This window comes from Antechinus flavipes, chromosome 3 (genome assembly GCF_016432865.1).
Source record: "Antechinus flavipes isolate AdamAnt ecotype Samford, QLD, Australia chromosome 3, AdamAnt_v2, whole genome shotgun sequence".
In the NCBI taxonomy this organism is placed as follows: Eukaryota; Metazoa; Chordata; class Mammalia; order Dasyuromorphia; family Dasyuridae; genus Antechinus; species Antechinus flavipes.
The window spans coordinates 430646122-430663634 of record NC_067400.1 but is presented as its reverse complement, the minus strand read 5'-3'; the positions used below and the strand labels follow the sequence as shown (position 1 = coordinate 430663634).

The 17513-nt window shown below is 33.5% G+C and overlaps 1 pseudogene; it reads right to left on the bottom strand.

Moving 5' to 3' along the window:
* Positions 1 to 13327: 13327 nt before the first annotated feature.
* Positions 13328 to 17262, bottom strand: LOC127557300 (protein kish-A-like; annotated as a pseudogene).
* Between the last annotated feature and the right edge of the window lie 251 nt (positions 17263 to 17513).

Here is a 17513-nt window from a genome sequence, read left to right as displayed (position 1 = left end):
GAAAGAAAATTATAGACCAATCTCCCTAATGAATATTGATGCAAAAATTGTAAATAAAATATTACCAAAGAAGTTACAGAAAATTATTCCTTGCATAATATACTATCACCAAATAAGATTCATACCAGGAATGAAAGGCTGATTCAATATTAGGAAAACTATTAGCATAATTGATTACATCAGTAACCAAATTAACAAAAACCATATGATTATCTCAATAGATGCAGAAAAAACATTTGATAAAATCTAACACCCATTTTCATAAAAAATACTAGAGAATATAGGAATAAATGGATTTTTCCTTAAAACACTCAGGAGCATCTTTTTAAAACCACCAGCAAGCATCATATGTAATGGAGATAAAATGGAACCATTGCCAATAAGATCAGGGATGAAACAACATTGTCTACCATTACTATTACTATTCACCATTGTATTAGCTTTGGCAATAAGAAGAAAATGAGATAAAAGGAATATGAGTAGATAATGAGTAAACCAAATTATCACTCTTTGCAGATGATATGATGGTATACTTAGAGAACCCTAGAGAATCAACTAAAAAAAACTATTAGAAGTAATCCACAACTTCAGCAAAGTTACAGGATACAAAATAAATCCACACAAATCATCACATTTTTATATATCACTAACAAAATCTAACCATAAGAGATACAAAGAGAAATTCCCATTTAAAATAACTGTTGATAGTATAAAATATTTGGGAAACTATCTGCCAAGGGAAAGTCAGGATGCATATGAGCACAACTACAAAACACTTTCCACACAAATAAAGTCAGATCTAAGCAATTGGAAAAATATCAATAAAAATAAAAATATCAATACTACCTAAATTAATCTACTTATTTAGTGCCATACCAATCAACCTGCTAAGATATTATTTTACAGAACTAGAAAAAATAATAGCAAAGTTCATCTGGAAGAACAAAAGGTGAAGACTTACATTGTTGGTAGAATTGTGAATGGTTCCAACCATTCTGGAGAGCAATTTGGAGCAATGCCCAAAGAGTTATCAGCAGTGTTTTTACTAGGCTTATGTCACAGAGAAATCTGAAAGGAGGAAAAGGGACCCACATGTGCAAAAATGTTTGTGGCTCTCCATTTTGTAGTGACAAGAAACAGAAAACTGAGTGGATGTCCATCAGTTGGAGAATGCCTGGCTAAATTATGTTATATTAATTTTATGGAATATTATTGTTCTGTAACAAATGATCAACAGGATGATTTTAGATTTCAGAGAGGCCTGGAGAGGAGAGACTTACATGAACTGATGTGAAGTGAAATGAGCAGAACCAGGACATGGTTCTGTCAACAACAAGATTATGCAATGATCAATTCTAATGGATGTATCTCTCTTCAACAATGAGATGATTCAGACCAGTTTCAGTGATCTTGTGATGAAGAGAATCATCTATACTCTGAGAATGGAGTGTAGGAACCATATGGTTCACAACATAGTATTTGCACTCTTTTTGTTGTTATTTCTTTACATTTTTTCTTTCTTATTTTTCCTGTTTGATTTGATTTTTCTTGTGCAGCAAGATAATTATATAAATATGTATGCATATATTGGATTTAGCATATATTTCTATCATGTTTAACAAATATTGGATTACTTGGCATCTAGGGGAGGGAATAGGGGAAGGACAGGAAAAATTAGAGCATAAGATTTTGCAAGGATTAATATTGAAAAATTATCCATGCATATGTTTTGAAAAAAAAAAACTTTAATAAAAAAGTAGAATTAACCAAATGGAAAAAGCCATACAAAAGCTAATTGAAGAAAATAATACATTAAAAACTAGAATAGGGAAAGTAGAACTTAATGAATGTATGAGACAGGAAGAATTCATCAAACAAACTAAAACAATTTTTTTTAATGGGAGAAAATATGAACTACTTCATTAGAAAACAGCAAACCTGGAAATTAGATGGAGAAGAGACAATATAAAAAATATTGATTACCTGAAGGCCATGACCAAAAAAAGAACCTGGATAGCATTTTTCAAGAGATGATCAAAGGAAATTCCCTTGATATTCTAGAAACAGCAAGGTGAAATACTCATAAGAAAGAATGCATCAATCACCTTCAGAAAAATATGTCAAAAGGAAAGCCTCAAGAACCTTGTTGCAAAACTGCAAAAGTACAAACTCAAGATAAAAATACTGCGAACTGCCAGACAAAAAAAATCAAATATCGGAAAAACAGTCAGGGTTACCAAAGATCTGGCAGCTTCTACAATAAAGCATCAGGGGGCCTAAAATACTAGATTCTGCAAGGCAAAGGACCTGGTGGTACAACCAAGAATTAATTACCCGAGCAACTCAGCATCCTCTTTCCAGGGAGGCAATGGATCTTCAAAAAAGTAAGAGACTTTTAATCTTTTCTATTGAAAAAAAAAACAAAACAGAACTAAACAGAAAAATAATTTACAAACACAGGACTCAAGGGAAGCATAGAAAGAAAATATGGGAAAACATATTATTTAAAGATTAAACTGTTTACATCCCTATTTGAGAAAATGACATCATAAGTCTTGAAAACTGTATCTGTTACTGGGGCAGACAGAAGGGAGTATGAAGTAGTCTAAGTGTGTGGTTATGAATGGACTCTAATGTGATGATATTAAGAAAAAGACATTAAGGGATGGAAAAAAGATTTGTACTGGAAGAAGAAGCAAGAGGAGGTATAATGAGACAAACTAGATCACAAAAAGAAGTAAGAAGATTTATTACAATGAGGGAAAGAAGGGAAGGAGATGAGCATTATCTGAAGTTTGATTTCATCAGTTTTGCCTCTAAGAGGGAATAACTTAGTCATTTAGTTGCATTTTAAAATTGTCCTATCCCTCTAAAGAAGTAAGAGAAGAAAGGGGAAGAAAATGGAGGGAAAGGATAGAAGGGAGGGAAGACACACTAGGGAAAAAAAGATAAGAGAAGGGAGAGGTTGATGGAAAGATGGGTTAAAAAACACTGTTAAGAAAAGGGGAAGAGGTGATAGGCAATAAGGTGGTAGATGGATGAGCTAAAAAAAAAAAGCACTACTAAGGACAGGATAGAGAGAACAAAATTATATACAGGGAAGAAAATAAAAGGAAGGGAAATACAGAATTGGTAATCATAACTGTGAATATTAATGGGAAGAACTTTCCCATGAGACAGAGATGAATAGCAAGAATGGATTAAAAAACAGAATCTTATAATATGTTGTTTACAAGAGACACGTACAAAGTAAAGGTAAAAGGTTGGAACAGAATTTATTATGCTTCAGCAAATAAAAAGCAAAAAAAAAAGCAATTCTGATCACAAATGAAGCAAAAGTAAAAATAGATCTTATTAAAAGAGATAAGGAAGGAAATTACATCTTGATAAAGGGTACTGTAAACAATTAAGTAGTAAAGATATTAAATGTATATGTACCAAGTGGTAGAGCAGCCAAATTCCTAGAGAAGATTTTAATCCAGTTACAGAAAGAAATAGACAGAAATACACTAGTGGGGAAACTCAATTTTCCCCTTTCAGAAACAGAGAAATCTAATAAAACAGAAAGAAACTAGGGAATTTAATAGTATCCTAGAAATGGTAGATATGATAGAACTCTGGAGAAAATTGAATAGTGACAGAAAGGGATGCACTTTTTTCTCAGCAGTACATGGCATCTACCCAAAAATTGACCCAGTATTAGGACATAAAAACCTCACAATCAAATACATACAGGCAGAAATAGTAAATGCTTCCTTTTCATACCACAATGCAAAAAATATATATATTCAATAAATGGGCAAGGAAAGATAGATTAAAATCCAACTGAAATTAAATAATCTAATTCTAAAATATGAATGGGTCAAACCATCAGTCTCAGAAACAATAACTTAATTTCATCCAGGCTAACTAAATGTAACTAATTGACAATAATGAAATAACATACCAAAACCTACGGGATTCAGCAAAAGCAGTTCTTAGGGGAAATTTTATAGGTACATGAATAAAATAGAGAAAGAGGGGATCAATAAATTGAGCATGCAACTAAAAAAAACTAGAAAAAGAACAAATTTAAAAATCCATTCAAATAACAAATTAGAAATTCTGAAACTCAAAGGAGAGATTAATAAAACTGAAACTATAAAAAACTATTAAACTAATAAATTAAACTTAAGATTTGAATTTATGAAAAAGTCAACAAAATAGATAAATCTTTGGTTAATTTGATTAGAAAAAAGAAAGAAAGAAAAAAAATCTCCAGTATCAAAAATGAAAAGGGTCAATTTACTGCCAATGCAAAAGAAACTAAAGCAATATTTAGGAGCTACTTATCCCAAACGTATGGCAGGATGTCCGACAATCTTAATGAAATGGATGAATATTTCCTGAACTGTAAATTGCCTAGATTAATGGAAGAGGAAATAAATTATATAAATAGTTCTATTTTAGAAAAAGAAATTGAACAAGCCATTAATGAACTCCTTCAGAAAAAATCTTCAGGAGCAGATGGATTCACAAGTAAATTCTACCAAACATTTAAACTATGTACAATACTATGTAAACTATTTGGGAAAATAGGTCAAGGAGTCCTGCTGAATTCCTTCTATGACACAAATATGCTACTTACACCTAAACCAAGAATGGATAAAACAGAGAAAGAAATTTATAGATCAATCTCCCTAATGAATATTGATGCAAAATATTTTAAATAAAATATTAGCAAAGAGATTACAGCAACTTATTAGCAGCATAATACATTATGGCCAAGTGGGATTCATACAAGGAATGCAGAGTGGGTTCAGTATCAGAAAAATTATTACCATTGTATCAAATTAAAGAATACAAATCATTCCCCTTTGATAAATGGTCAAAATATATGAACAAACAATTTTCATATGATGGAATTAAAGCCATATAATCATATAAAATGATCTAAATCACTATTAATTAGATAAATTCAAATTCAAACAACTTTGAGGTAGCAACTCATACTTCTCAGATTGGCTAGGATGATAGGAAAAGATAATGATAAATGTTGGAGGGTAAATGGATGGAGTTGTGAAATGATTGAACCATTCTGGAGAGCAATCTGGAACTATGTCCAAATGGTTATAAAACTGCATATATCAAACTGGGCCCTTTGGCCCAGCAGTGATACTGTTGGGTCTGTATCCCAAGGAAATCATAAAGGAGAGAAAAGGACCCACATGCACAAAAATGTTTGTAGCAGATCCTTTTGTGGGTAAGTTGCTCATTTTCCAATTCTTTGTTACTATAAGCAAGGTCTATAAAAATGATGAACAAGCTGATTTTAGAAAGGTCTGGAAAGATTTACACAATCTGATACTGAGAGAAACAAGCAGAACCAAGAATACATTGTATACAATAATAGCAAGAATGTGCGATGATCAACTTTGAAAGACTTGGCTCTTCTCAGTGGTTCAGTGATCCAAAGCAGTCGTAACAGACTTTGGACAGAAAATGCCATCTGCATCCAGAAAAAAAACAAAACAAAACTGTGTAGATTGAATCTAAATCAACACATGTTATAGTCACTTCTTTTTTTTTTTCTCTCCCATGATTTTTCCTTTTTATTCTGATTTTTTCTCTTCCAACATGATTCATAAAGCAATGTGTATAAAAATAAATTAGAAAAAATTAGTTATTTGGAGTATTATTTTTTTCGGATAACTATAGATGGCTTTACTTTCTTCATTTCAAAACTACCTCTTCATATTCTTTGACTGTTTTCTATAGGGAAATGATTTGTATTCACGTATATATACATATATATATACACACATACACATACACACACACACACACATATATATGTTTAGGAAAGACAGAAATGCTACCTATAAAAAATCTGTATTTTATTCTAATGTAATCAAAATTATCCATTTTGTATTTTGTAATTTTTCTATCTCTTGCTAAATCATAAATTCCTACCTTCTACAAAAATGTGACAGGTAAACTATCCATTGCTGTCATAGTATCAACCTTTATATCTAAACCATGAACCCATTTTGACATTATCTTTATATAGAATATGAAATGTTGATTTATACCTAGTTTCTGCCATGATATTTTTTAGTTTTCCTAGAAGTTTTTGTCAAATAATGAATTCTTATCCCACAAGCTGGAGTCTTTGGGTTTATCAAACTGTAGATTACTATTTGACTATTGTACCTTGTGTACCTACCTATTCCATTGATCTACCACTCTATTTATCTGCCAGTATCAAATAGTTGTGATGATTGGCATTTTATAATATAGTTTTAGGTCTAGTATGGGTAAGCCACTGTCCTTTGCATTTTTTGCATTAATTACCTCATTATTCTTGCTGTTCTTCCAGATAAATTTAATTATTTTCCTAGCTTTATAAAATACTATTGGCAATTTAATTGGTATGAAACTGAATAAATATATTAATTTAGACAGAACTGTCATTTTTATTATATTAGCTCTACCTACTCATGACTAATTGATATTTTCCAAATGTTTAAATCTGGCTTTATTTGTGTGAAAAAGTGTTTTTTAAGTGTGTTCATATAGTCCCTGGGTTTGTATTGGGACATAGACTCCTTCATCTTTATTTTTTATAAGCCCTAGTCCCTCTAAGGCTCTATTCAAGTATCATCTTCTACATGAGGCATTTGGAAATTCCCATAATCATCAGTACTCTTCCCATTTTAGTTACTCCAAATTTGTCATTGCAACAATCAGTTGACATTTGATGTTATTTGATGTGCCAGGAGCTGTACTAGGCACTGAAGACACAAAGGTAAGAAAAATTTTTTTCTTCACTTAAGGAGCTTGTATTTTATCAGAAGAAACAGTATAATCACATAGAACTATATACAAAGCACATAAAAAACAGATACACAATATTAGGGAAGGCAATAATACAGAGAACCAGCAAAAGCCTCAATCAGAAGTCCTCACCTCAATTAAAATTTTTTTAGGAAAGTAGGGAGGACATGATACAGAAGTGAAGAGAGAGGATATTATAGGCATAGGTATGATTACAAAGGTAAAGAAATAAACATGAGATAGAATAATATATATGAAAAATGACCAAAAAAGATAATATGGCTATATCATAGAATGCGGAGAATAGTAATTGTTAACAAGATTAAAAAAGTCGTTCAGGGCCAAATTGTAACAAGCTTTAAATGGCAAAACAAGACTTTAATATTTAATAATTGAAGTAAAAACCCAAATTTGTCAATTATTTGGATATGAAAATAATAAAGCTGAGTCAGATTACGAAACTGGACACATGGAACCTGAATGTCTGCAAGGATGGTGATATCCTTGCAGAAATAGAGAATTTTAGAAGAGGAATAGACTTTGGAGAAAAGATAATGGATTCTGTTTGGGACATTCTGAGTTTAAGATGCCTAGTCAGTTTGATTATGCAGGGCTAGGGATTGAAATTTAGGAGAGAGAGAAGGACTGGATACATGCATGTATACACAGAAACCATACTCCAACAGAAATATACACACACACACACACACACACACACACACACACACGTATACACACATTATGTTCTGCATAGAAATAATAATTAAATCCTCAGGAGCTAATGAGATCAAAGGAGACTTAAATGATTGTCTAGAAGAATAGATTAAACCAGCAACATAGAAATCAGAGGTAAAGCCATAATATTTTGCAGTTAAGAGATCAATGGGAACATTGAAGATAATAACTTCAGTTAACTCATGAGGTCAAAAGCCAAATTGAAAGAGCTGAGAAGTTTGATCAGAGAAAGTATAGACACTAAATATAGTTTTTTTTTTTTTTTCCCTCAAAAAGCCTGGTTGAGAGCACCAGTCCTGAAGTCAGGAGGATCTGAGTTCAAATCTGTTCTCAGACACTTAACACTTCCTAGTTGTGTGACTCTGGGCAAGTCACTGAACCCCAAATGCCTCAGCCAAAAAAAAAAAAATAATCCAGTTGAGAAAGAGAAAAAGCAATATAACACCATAGCTAGGTGGGATGGAAATAATTGATGGGGGTTCTTATTTTCAAGCAAAACGAATCATTTTATGCTCATAAGCACTGGAAAAAAGTTATTAGATAGAAAATTAAAATAGAGATTGAGAAATCATTGTGGCATCAATGGGCTCAAGACGATAGAATAAGATGAGATAGAGAGCACACAAAGAGAAAAAAAATAGATCATTTTTTCATTAGAGTTTGGAATAAAGAAGAAGCTACTAGGGGGTTATGTCAAGTTGCTGTTAGATGAGAAGAAAAGGGGAAGTGAGAGTTCAGGAGAAATGCTTTCAATTTTGTTAGTAAATTATGAGTCAAATTCCTTAGCTGAATGGATAAGGAAATGGGGTGCTATGAGATTTTCAAAGAAGAGAAGAAAAAAAAGTGTAACATGCTGTGAGGAGTGGGATAGAGAATCAATTAGAGAGGAGTAAAAAAACTGCCTTGTTTCAAGGAGATCCTAATTAAGATTAGATAACATAAATTTGGTATAGACTAAGTCAGCAGGAATTCAAGACTTCCTCCACCTCCATGTAAGAAACCCCCACATATAGTACACACTTCTTGTTTCATAAATAATATATATTTTAAAATTTTTCTTTCCTTGCAGAGCCAAGAAAACTGTGTACACAAACTGTGACTAAAGTAATGCAAATTGTAAGAATCATCACAAAATATTCATAAAAAGAATGTTGTGAAATTACAAAACACAGCTTGACCCCCCAAAAAAAAAAAACAAAACAAAAGATACCTCTCTATTTCTTTGCACAAGTGAGGGATTGGTAGATGTGGAATATAATATAAGGCCATTTTTAAAGAAATGAATTGCTTTTTCTAATTTTTTTCTCCTCTTTTTTTCTTTTCTCTTTAAAATTATTCTTTGTGAAAGATATGGCTCTATGTGAGGGGGAAGAGGAAGGATACCCTGAAAAATGTAGAAGATATAAAAATTTTATCATTGAAAATGACTAGTCTTTTTTCAATGCTTTCAATGCTTTTTCAATGCTTCAATGCTATTACTACTATAAATATATTAAAGATATTTTCCTCTTATTTTTTACATGCTCACTCCATTTTACACTGGGAATTTATGGTGATTCTTGTGTTCAGGATATTAGAGTCATAGATATTGAACTGAAATGAGTTTTACAGGCTTTCTAATATAATTCTTGTTTTAAGACCCATAGGTATGAGTCTCTTTCCTTACTTGTGGAGATAAGTGCTCTGCCTTTTATGAGGAGCAGGGCAGTTGTCCAGAGTGAGAAATCTTTATGTACTTCAGTTTTCTTGGGACTTTTCAAGCTTCAAGTTCCTTAGGGCCTTGGAATTCTCTGGGGCACTTCTGATTTTCATCTTTGAGAGGGAAGATTAGTGACACCATCCCCACTTCAGTTGCTAAAGGAAAAGAGTCTATAAAAACATCAGGGGGACTCATAGTATCCATCATATTCTTATCCCCAGCTTGCTACACTAGAGACTTTAGAGAACTTCTCCTTGGGTAAAAACTAAAAACTAATATTATGTTATAGTCCACATTAGTCAATTCTTTACTTCTGCAAAGGAATAAAGTGGGGGAAGATTGTACTTTGTAATAATTTTGTGACAGTCTTTTTGTTAATATTTTGTGATGGTTATTACCCATCTATTACCCAATGGGCTTCATTCTGTATTGTCTGGAATGTACTCTCCAATGTATACTTTCTCTAATTTCTGTTTTTTCTCCTATTAGTACAGATAAATGAGTTTTCTTGGCTAGTGCTATTGACAAGAAGGGCATAAAGCTTTGGACATAAAGTTTGTGATCTACTTCCCTCTTCCCAAAAGGAAACAGTAATCAGAATTTTGCTTGAAAACATATCCTCTAGACAAATAATATTTAAGGGAGAAGATAGATATAATTCTATCAAGGTGTTCTCCTTCTGAAGAGAGCAAAGTAGCTTTATTGTCAACTTTCTGCTTCCTTTAATAGCAAGGATTACAGTCTTGGAAAAGAGAGAAAAAAGAAGAGGCTAGAGATGGCTGTTCTGTCTCCCTTGGAGGTCACACAATTATACCTGTACCCAGTGGGAGGAGAGCCCTCACCATGCTAAGACCAACCAATTATTTTTACAGGTGAGGAAAATGAGGCCAAAAGACTCATTCAAGGCCACAAGTAATCTTGAATTTAAGCATCAGGGATAAGATGTGAATCCAAATTCTCTAGACTTCATATTCAATACTCTTTCTACAAAATCATACTTCAAAATTTTGGTCTAATATTAATTTCTTCCATACTACTTTCCAACATTCCTAGCAGGTCTCAAGCAAACAATGAGTCCTTTCCTTGAGAGTTTATATTCTTAGACTTATTGAATCCTGGGCAGAACTTCTATATTCAATTGCTTTCTAAATCTTGCTTTTTTATTCTGTCACATATGTTTCTTTTTTCCATCTTGCAACAGTACCAAAATGTTTTAGGCTAGTACTTTATAAAAGAGCTTGAAATCTGGTGATATTATGGTTTGTTATTTTTGCTTCTTTCACACCTGTTATTTCCCTTAAGTTTCTAGATCTTAAGTTCTGCTAAATGAAAATGTATTATGCTTCTAGGATCTATAAAATAATTTCTTAATATTTTAATTAGTACATTAGGAAATTTGTGTATAGGTAATACAATCATTTTATATTATATTGATATTGATGTCTATCAAAAAAGCATTTTATAAGTGCTTATTGTGCACCAGACAATGTGCTAAACACTTAGAATCCAAAACAAGTCAAAAGCATTATTTCTGCTCTCAAAGACTTCACAGTGGTGGCTGGGAACTGGGGAAAAGGTAGTAGAAAAGAAGGTAGGTGACTTCTGGCCAAGATGGCAGAGAGGAGGCACACAGCTGTGTAAGCTCTGTGTTTTCTCTCACTATCCATTTCATTACAAGCCTCTGAATTAATGCTTGACTGAAAAAAAAACCCACAAATAGTTACCAAGAGAAGACATCCTTGAAACTCACCAAGAAAGTTTGTCTTTGATTCTTTGACAAAATGAGCAAAAAATTGAAGAGGATTTTAACCCTTGACAGCTTCTATACAGATAGAGAGCAGACTCTAAATCCTGAGGAGACTAAAAACAGATTGTCTCCAGGTGAATCCCCAAAGGAGGAGATCATCTGTTCCTCAGCACAGATGAACCTCATAGAAGAAGTTAAAAAGGCTCTCACAAGGGAGCCAGAAAAAAAATGGGAAAAGGAGAGGGAGGCTTGGCAAGAGAGGCTGGAGAAGTCATCCCACTCACTTAAAGAGAGAATGGATAAAGAAATAAAATCCTTGAAAAATAGGATTAGTGAACTGGAAACAGAAAATAGCTCTCTAAAAAACAAAATTGGCGAAATGGAAAAAAATTCCATAGAACAAAAGAACTCAATTGGACAATTAGAAAAAGATTTTTAAAAAGTGAGTGAAGAAAATACTTCATTGAAAACCAGGTTTGAACAAATGGAATTGAATGACTCAAGGAGATAAGAATCAGTCAAGCAAATCCAAAAAAAAAAAAAAATCAAACAATGGAAAAGAATGTGAAATACCTTCTGGGGAAAACAACAGACCTGGAAAACAGATCCAGGAGAGACAATCTGAGAATCATCGGACTCCCAGAAAAGTATGATGAAAAAAAAGAGCCTGGACACTATTTTCCAGGAAATTATCAAAGAGAATTGCCCAGAAGTCATAGAAACAGAGGGTAAAATAGACATTGAAAGAATTCATCAATCACCTACTGAAAGGGATCCTAAAATCAAAACACCAAGAAATATAGTGGCCAAATGCCAGAACCCTCAGACAAAGGAAAAAATATTGCAAGTGGCTAGAAAAACCCAATTCAAGTATCGAGGAGCCACAATAAGGATCACCCAGGATCTGGCAGCATCCACATTAAAGGATCGAAGGGCCTGGAATATGATATTCCGAAAGGCTAAGGAACTTGGTATGCAACCAAAAATAACTTACCCAGCTAGAATGAGCATCTTTTTCCAGGGAAGATGGACATTCAACAAAGTAAGCGAATTTCACTTTTTTTTGATGAAAAAGCCAGAACTTTACAAAAAGTTTGATCTACAAATATAGAACTCAAAAGAAATCTAAAAAAGGTAAAGATTAATCGTGAGGACTATATTTTGGCTATAAAGATGTATAAAGAATACATGTATACCTTGAACTAGAAACTAGATGTGGAAAGGATATTATACCAGAAAAAGGGTAATGTGGGGGCACTACATCTCATGAAGAGGCAAAGGAAACCTATTATATCTGAGAGAAAGAATGGAGGGGGATGAATATAGTGGGTATCTTACTGCCTTCAGAATTGGCTTTAAGAGAAAAATTTTAGACATATTCAATTTATGGTGAAACTTCTCCCACCTCATTGAAAAGTGAGAAGGGAAAAGTGAAAAGGGAAGGAATAAACTAAGTGGAAGGGAATACGGGAACTGGGAGGGAAAGGGGTTAGATAGGGGGAGGAACTCTAAGGTGAGGGGAGGGATACTAAAAAGGGAGGGCTATGAGAAGCAAGTGGTGCTCACTAACTTAATACTGGGAAGGGGGGTAAAGGGGAAAGAAGGGAGAAAAGCATAAACAGGGGTTAACAAGATGGCAAGTAATACAGAATTGGTCATTTTAACCATAAATGTGAACGGGGTAAACTCCCCCATAAAGAGGAAGTGGTTAGCAAAATGGATTAAAAGCCAGAATCCTACAATATGCTGTTTACAGGAAACACACCTGAAGTGGGGAGATACATACAGGTTAAAGGTAAAAGGTTGGAGCAAAATCTACTATGCTTCAGGTGAAGTCAAAAAAAAGCAGGGGTAGCTATCCTGATCTCAGATCAAGCTAAAGCAAAAAAAGATCTAATTAAAAGAGACAAGGAAGGGCATTATATCTTGCTAAAGGGTAGCTTGGATAATGAAGCAATATCAGTATTAAACATATATGCACCAAGTAGTGTAGCATCTAAATTCTTAAAAGAGAAATTAAGAGAGCTGCAAGAAGAAATAGACAGCAATGATCACAAAATAGAAAATTTTGATTATATCAAATTAAAAAGCCTTTGTACAAACAAAACTAATGCAAACAAGATTAGAAGGGAAGCAACAAACTGGGAAAACATCTTCATAGTTAAAGGTTCTGATAAAGGCCTCATTTCCAAAATATATAGAGAACTGACTCAAATTTATAAGAAATCAAGCCATTCTCCAATTGATAAATTGTTGTGATCTTCTTCTTCTCAAAACGCAGCCAGGTGATAAAAGTCTGACAGTAACTAAATTCTAGCATTTTTCAAGTACTAGATGAACAAGATGTTGAAAGCCATTACTACTACCACTATGTAACATGTTACATAGGATACTTTTGTTCACCAATTCTGGACTCTTCCAAAATATATCTAACAATCTAGTCTTATTTTTGTCCAAGAGACTAGGAGCCAAAGATCAAAAATGTGCACAGGTACTTAAAAGAAGCAAGATTACTGTGAATAGGTTCTTATAGTTGAAAAAGGCAGATATAGTGAGGCTTCCAATACCCCCCACACACACATCACCCTTTCAGAGCAATAGGAGAAAGAGGTTCATCCAGATTTTTAAAGGAGACATTGAATAAGTTATATAGGAGAAAATAGATTTAAAGTAAGAGAATTGTTAGAGTTCAAATGTTGGAGTTTGTTCTTCTCAGAGCACAGCCGGTTTAGAGGCTTAGAGCCCTTCGGATGTCTCCAAATCCAAAGGTTTTGTCCTTCAGCCTCTGCCTCTGCTTTCTTCTGCCTCCAACAGAGATGGAAGATCTCTCTTATCTCCTTCTGGGGAGCCCAGCCACCAACTTGCCCCGGAGAGAGGGCTTCTGGCGTAGCTCCACTGAAGTCCGTCAAAAGTGTTCTCTGCACCAGAGTCGTTCCTCTCGAGTCTAGCGCGATCAGCCAGCCAAGAGGAAAAAATGTATTCTGGAATGGCTGTCTCGCCTTATATGTGAACCTTCTGAAAGAATGGGATTATGGGTTTTCTCTCATAGTGCTCTCTGGCCCAAAGAGCTTTAAGGTGTGGACTCTCTTGAAGTTAGAAAGTGTACTTTGTGAAGCTAGCATACTTATGGACTCCAATGAGTAAAGGGGGGAACACAAGCCTTGTCTTGATTAGTTCTACTTAGTACCTTGTTTCAGGTTCTGGCCAAAACAACTTCTTGTAAGATTAGATCAACTCTAATTACTTAGCAGTTAGTAAGGATTCCAACAATAAATGGTCAAAGGATATGAACAGACAATTTTCAGATAATGAAATTGAAACCATTACCACTCATATGAAAGTGTTCCAAATCATTATTGATCAGAGAAATGCAAATTAAGACAACTCTGAGATACCACTACACACCTGTCAGATTGGCTAAGATGACAGGAAAAAATAATGATGAATGTTGGAGGGGATGTGGGAAAATTGGGACACTGATGCATTGTTGGTGGAGTTGTGAAAGAATCCAACTATTCTGGAGAGCAATCTGGAATTATGCCCCAAAAGTTATCAAATTGTGCATACCCTTTGATCCAGCAGTGTTTCTATTGGGCTTATATCCCAAAGAAATACTAAAGAAGGTAAAGGGACCTCTATGTGCCAAAATGTTTGTGGCAGCCCTGTTTGTAGTGGCTAGAAACTGGAAATTGAATGGATGCCCTTCAATTGGAGAATGGCTGGGTAAATTGTGGTATATGAATGTTATGGAATATTATTGTTCTGTAAGAAATGACCAGCAGGATGAATACAGAGAGGCTTGGTGAGACTTACATGAACTGATGCTAAATGAAATGAGCAGAACCAGGAGATCATTATATACTTTGACAACGATATTGTATGAGGAAGTATTCTGATGGAAGAGGACTTCTTTGACAAAGAGACCTAACTGAGTTTCAATTGATAAATGATGGACAGAAGGAGCTACACCCAAAGAAAGAACACTGGGAAACAAATGTGAACTATCTGCATCTTTTTTCTTCCCGGGTTATTTTTACCTTCTGAATCCAATTCTCCCTGTGCAACAAGAGAACTGTTCGGTTCTGCAAACATATGTTATATCTAGGATATACTGCAACATATCTAACATATATAGGACTGCTTGCCATCTAGGGAAGGGGGTAGAGGGAGGGAGGGAAAAAATCGGAACAGAAACGAGTGCAAGGGATAATGTTATAAAAAATTACCCTGGCATGGATTCTGTCAATATAAAGTTATTATTAAATAAAATAATAAAAATTAAAAATTAAAATTAAAATAAAACTAACTAAATAAATAAATAAATAAATGAATAAATAAATAAAAGAAGGTAGGTAAAAATTGATCAGTCCTATAGACTACTATATTGCACAAGGCAGAGACTTGAATAATTTTTGTAATAGATTTTATAGAACTGTGATATGTAAACCAGAGGCTAAAGGAAGAAAGAAATATAATTCACTGGAAGATAGGCTATAGCTTTTCCATTGCTACTTCATCTTGGACACAATTCCCTTTCTGATGCTTTTTAATAAACTGATTCTGTGTTTACATGATTGCTGACATTCTGATGCTTGTAGGTGAACTAAAAATCTCTAGCATAAAATTGGGAAAAAAGCCAAGTTCAGATATTCCCTGGGATTCCTTGGATGAAAAATAAACAGCCATCAAGATTTAATTTACTACTGAGATGTGTTCAAGATTCCAGAGACTGCAGTTTTGAACCAAGAACCATCATTTTGGTAGTCAGCATATACAAGTAGAACTTAAGGGAATAAATAGTTCCCAGGAAGAGTAGGAATCAAGATTCTAGCTTCCAGTATTACAATAATGAGCCAAGGATTATATTAGTTTAAATTTGCCAATTTAGAATGTTGATATAGGCCTTAATTTTCAATGGATGAATGGATAGGATTTATAGGGAAACAGATTACAGATCAATAGAAGAGTTTTATAATAATTAGAAAACTCTCTAATAGAACAGTTTAGCACATAAAATAATGAGCTTCCTGTAACTAAGTATTTCTGTTCATGTTGGAAGATTATATGTGAGATATGTTATAAGTCCTCAATTAATTGGGAAGGAGGGTGGGCTAGGTAGTTTGACTCATCACCTGGTGACTTCTTAATTATTTCCCTAATCTGAGCATAATTCCATAGTTATACTAAATAGTTTCTGAATTTTATTGTTAACATCTTAAAAAAATCATCAGTTAATTACTATATTGATAATTAGAAAAACTGTTCAGTATTAAATTTGAACTCCTAGGCCAAACTGTAGTAATACTAAGAACCCATTTTTTTTTTACTTCTACATATTATATTATATTAATTTCAGAAGTTGTGACATTTTTATAAAGAACAAGATTCAGATAAATGAGCTATTCTTTTCTAGATTTAATTGGCAAGGTGAAAAGACAACACATCCTGATGGTAGATTTGAATGAAATCTCAGAGAGCCAGTACAAAGGAAAATATTTAATGTGTCTTCAATGCCAATTTCTATTGTATTTTTTTGGTTCAGCTCTTTTCTTTCTTTATTTTTAAATTGTTTTAAATGCCAATGGTAGAGCTTTCAACTTCCCCAAAAGAAAAAAAAAACTTTAAAAATCCTTAAACTTTTCAAATGACCAATCTACCCTTTATACTGCTTATAAGGAGGCAATAGAAATAAAATTATAGTTTACTTCTGTTCATCATTCATTATTATATATACATACAGCTTCAAAACTTGTTGAGAATGGGGGGAGATTTTTCTCCTTGCATGATGTAGAAAAAATCTAGAACAACTAATTTACAATTGTAAAATAATCTTAGAATTAATTTGGTTTAACCCTCTCACTTTATAAATGATAAAAATAAGGCTCAGAAAGTTTAAGTAACTTACCAAAAGTTACACAAAAATTTAGAATTTAGATTAATTCTTCAATTTCATATTCATTACAGCATATAATTGCTTAAAGTTAGACATAGCAGATGCTTACTTTTTCATCTTGGTGGTAAAGTGAGAGGTCTCTGGAGTCTAGTGGACAGTCTGCTTATAGAGATTGAAGCCACATTTACGGTGTTCATCTTTATCTGGGTTAGCTATACCTAGGACTCCATTACTGAGTGGGTTATCTTTCCTGGACTGGAAGACCTGAGGAGACTTTTTATTCAAAGCCTGATGCACTATATGAAGTAAAAAGGGTAGTAGAGCTCTAACCTTTACTGAAGTGAAGACTGGGGTTAATGGAGTAATTGCCATCTTCTGTTATGGAGAAGAGAAGTCTGAGTTACTCATCCATCACCATGTCTGCTTTTAGCTATATTTCTCCATTGAATTACTTTGCTATATATCATTATATATTTATACATGCATTTGTACACCATTCAGGCTAGAGATCACTTTGTCCAATGCTGAAAATTCCTAGCCATTGTTATTTCTGGTTAGCATTTATGTATTGTCAAAACACAAATAAATACACATATGGACTAAGGCAATGTTTAATATATAAT